Source organism: Tupaia chinensis, unplaced genomic scaffold, assembly GCF_000334495.1.
Source record: "Tupaia chinensis unplaced genomic scaffold, TupChi_1.0 Scaffold148626_1, whole genome shotgun sequence".
NCBI lineage: Eukaryota > Metazoa > Chordata > Mammalia > Scandentia > Tupaiidae > Tupaia > Tupaia belangeri.
Genome location: NW_006208475.1, coordinates 728,039 through 731,314, shown reverse-complemented (window position 1 = coordinate 731,314; position 3,276 = coordinate 728,039). Strand labels below are relative to the sequence as shown.

The window sequence follows — 3,276 nt, the reverse complement described above, 5'->3', positions numbered from 1 at the left end:
CTCTGGGGAGTACATGTGCCCTACAGCGAAACAAAGTAAAATAAGAAGTTGCTTCCTTCCTTTCTTTTTCTTCTCTGAGCAAGACACACACACACGCACAGAGTAAAGAGAGAGAGAAGGGAAGAGAGAGAAAGAGAGAGAGAGAGAAAGATGACATTCCCAACTGTGTCTCAAGCTGCAATCCACTCTGAGCTTCAGCCAACCCTGGGTCATGGGCATGCCCACTCTTGGAGTGTTTAAGGAGGTCTCCAGACATGGCCCTGGGACCTTCCTATTAGGTCAGCCTCGCAGACAGCTGCGTTAGCACTGTGGTGCCACCTGGCCCTCACGTTGAACACATTTCTCTCCGTGTAACAATCCCTACATGCATACAAAGCTTTTAACAAATAAATGATATATCTATATGCTGTTCTATGATATCCTTTTTTTAATAAACAATTTTTTTTTTTTTCTGGCTGGAACCATGGAGGGCGTTCAAGGGAAGAAAAAGAAGGTTCCTGCTGCAGCAGAAACAAGAAAAAGGCTCCTGCTGCTGCAGAAGCCACCAAGATAAAGGTTCCTGCTGTGCCAGAAACCCTTAAGAAAAAGCGAAGGAATTTTGCAGAGCTGAAGATCAAGCGCCTGAGAAAGAAGTTTGCTCAAAAGATGCTTCGAAAGGCCAGGAGGAAGCTTATCTGTAAAAAAGCTCAGCACTGTCATAAGGAATACAGACAGATGGACAGAACTGAGATTCGCACGGCCAGGATGGCAAGAAACGCTGGCAACTTCTATGCACCTGCAGGACCCAAACTGGCATTTGTTATCAGGATCAGAGGTATCAATGGAGTGAGCCCAAAGGTTCGAAAGGTGTTGCAGCTTCTTCGTCTTCGCCAGATCTTCAATGGCACCTTTGTTAAACTCAACAAGGCCTCAATTACCATGCTGAGAATTGTGGAGCCATGTATTGCATGGGGGTACCTGAACCTGAAGTCAGTAAATGAACTGACCTACAAGCGTGGTTATGGCAGAGTCAATAAGAAGCGAATTGGTTTGACAGATAGCTCTGTGATTACCCGATCTCTTGGTAAATTTGGCATCAGCTGCATGGAGGATCTGATTCATGAAATCTACACTGTTGGAAAATGCTTCCAAGAAGCAAGTAACTTCCTGTAGCCCTTTAAATTATCTTCTCTGCGAGGTGGAATGAAGAAAAAGACCACCTGTTTTGTAGACGGTGGAGATGCTGGCAACAGGGAAGACCAGATCAACAGACTTATTAGAAGGATGAACTAAGGTATCCACCATGGGTAATTTTGTATTCTGGTCAGTAAATAAACAGAATAGCTGTTTTCAGACTGCAAAAAAAGAAAATAGTCTTTAAAAAAGTATTTATTTAACTTTATTTTAATTTGACGAGAGAGGGACAGAGTGAGTGAGAGAGAGAGAGAGAGAGAGAGAGAGAGAGAGAGGGGGAAAGTGAGAAAGCAAGCTGTCAGGTCCAGGATTCAAACTGCAGTCAGCCATGTGGGAGTCCAGCGCTCTTAACCACCGTGCCACTGCCGTCCCTCCCCCATGACATCCTTTTAAGAATACTTACAACTATGCCACGTTACATTGCTATATAGCTCATCTCTTTAGATGGACAGTATTTCATACTACAAATGCTCCAAAATTCATTTCACCCGGATGGGAATTTGCAGTTTCATGGTATGACAAATGATGGTGCTCTATATTCTCTCCTGTGCATGCCTCTTTATGCAGGAAGCATGGGGACCTCCCGGTGGAAACGCTTAGTCCAATGGTGCGCACACGTGTGCACATGAATAGGCAGTGCCAGATACCGCTTCAAACACTCGGAGCTGGCTGCTGTTACTTGAGCGCATTCTTCCTCCGGCTCTTCCGTCTTCACGACTGTGCGGATCTGGTGGGTGACACATGGACTGTCGTCATTGCTTTAGTCTGTCTTCTGCTAAATATTAGTACTTTGATCGTTTTGCGTGTTTGATGGCTATTTGGGGGCTGAGATGGTTTTCCTTTTTCTTTTTAAGAATTGTTTAATTTTATTTATTCATTCATTTATCTTATTTCCCCCTCTGAGTAATTTTTAAAAATTGATTTATTTACATTGACTCCCATCTTCACAGCGTACGTTTCTTTTTCCAGCACAAATACTACGCATGTCAGTCAAGCCAAAGAGACTGCTCTGTAACTTGTCAGCAAATAGCTTCTCATTTTTTTGTCAATTAAGCAGACTTTTACTTTTTTTTCCCTTCCCCTTTCCCTTCTCTCTCTTCCATACTAAACGTTTTTTCTACATTTGATTGATTCACAAACTACCTTAAACTAAAAATATGGACAAAGCTAGAATCTAGTTACAAGTGCCCTATAATTTTCTACTGAGACATTTTTTTGAATGAACGAATTTACATTCATTCCCTGAGCATCGTCGCAACATACAGAAATATCATTTCCCATCCAGAAGATACTGCATAGTTGCTTAACCATACATGTTATCATCAATAATTTTCCATTCCTCATTTCATATGTATATATATATATGTGTGTGTGTGTGTATATTTTTTTACCCTTATTTCCCACCCTCTGCCATTTCCTACCCTCCTCCCACACTGTCTCAGGTGTCTACAGCTTTTTCCATTCCTCTTTTTCCACACATTTTATTGATTCACAAAGTTTCTTAAATAATCTATCTTCTTTCACTAGCAAGTTCAGCTGGTATGTACCTATTTGTGAATACATGTCTGACTTTAGGCGTGAAACTCTGAGTAGAATGAACATACTACAAGGTAGCACCTAGCTGATGCTAGATAGCTACTATGGTCATTAAATAGGTATTTTTTCATATATTTTTAATTTCAAGAAAAGCAGTTTTAGCTTTAATAAATCAAAGAAAAGCTAAAGAACTTTGTTTTAAATTTAAAGTCAGGAAACAGAATAGGATTCTGTTCAAATAGTAGGTCCATGAACTTATCAGCAGCTTTAGACAGGACAAAAATCCTTAAAACTGGAAAACAAAGTCTAGAAGAAAATCAGCAATGTTTTCATCAAAAGTCACAAAATTCTATTTCACCAGGTCAGTCTCATGTACTTAATCTAGCTTCTGTTGTGGTTTGCTCTACCTGATTAAATTCTGGGATATAAATTCAACTCCAGACTTGTCCCTACAATTAAGTTGGCTATTTTCTTAGTTTTTTTCTTTTTTTTTTTTTTTTTGGGGAGGTTTTTTGCTATAGGGCGCGTGCACTCGCTGGGCAGAACGAGGGAAAAAGAGAGACAGAA

At 40.5% G+C, this 3,276-nt stretch overlaps 1 pseudogene; it reads left to right on the top strand.

The window, feature by feature from the left end:
• Positions 1-531: 531 nt before the first annotated feature.
• On the top strand, positions 532-1,272 carry LOC106734106 (60S ribosomal protein L7 pseudogene; annotated as a pseudogene).
• The last annotated feature ends 2,004 nt before the right edge of the window (positions 1,273-3,276 follow it).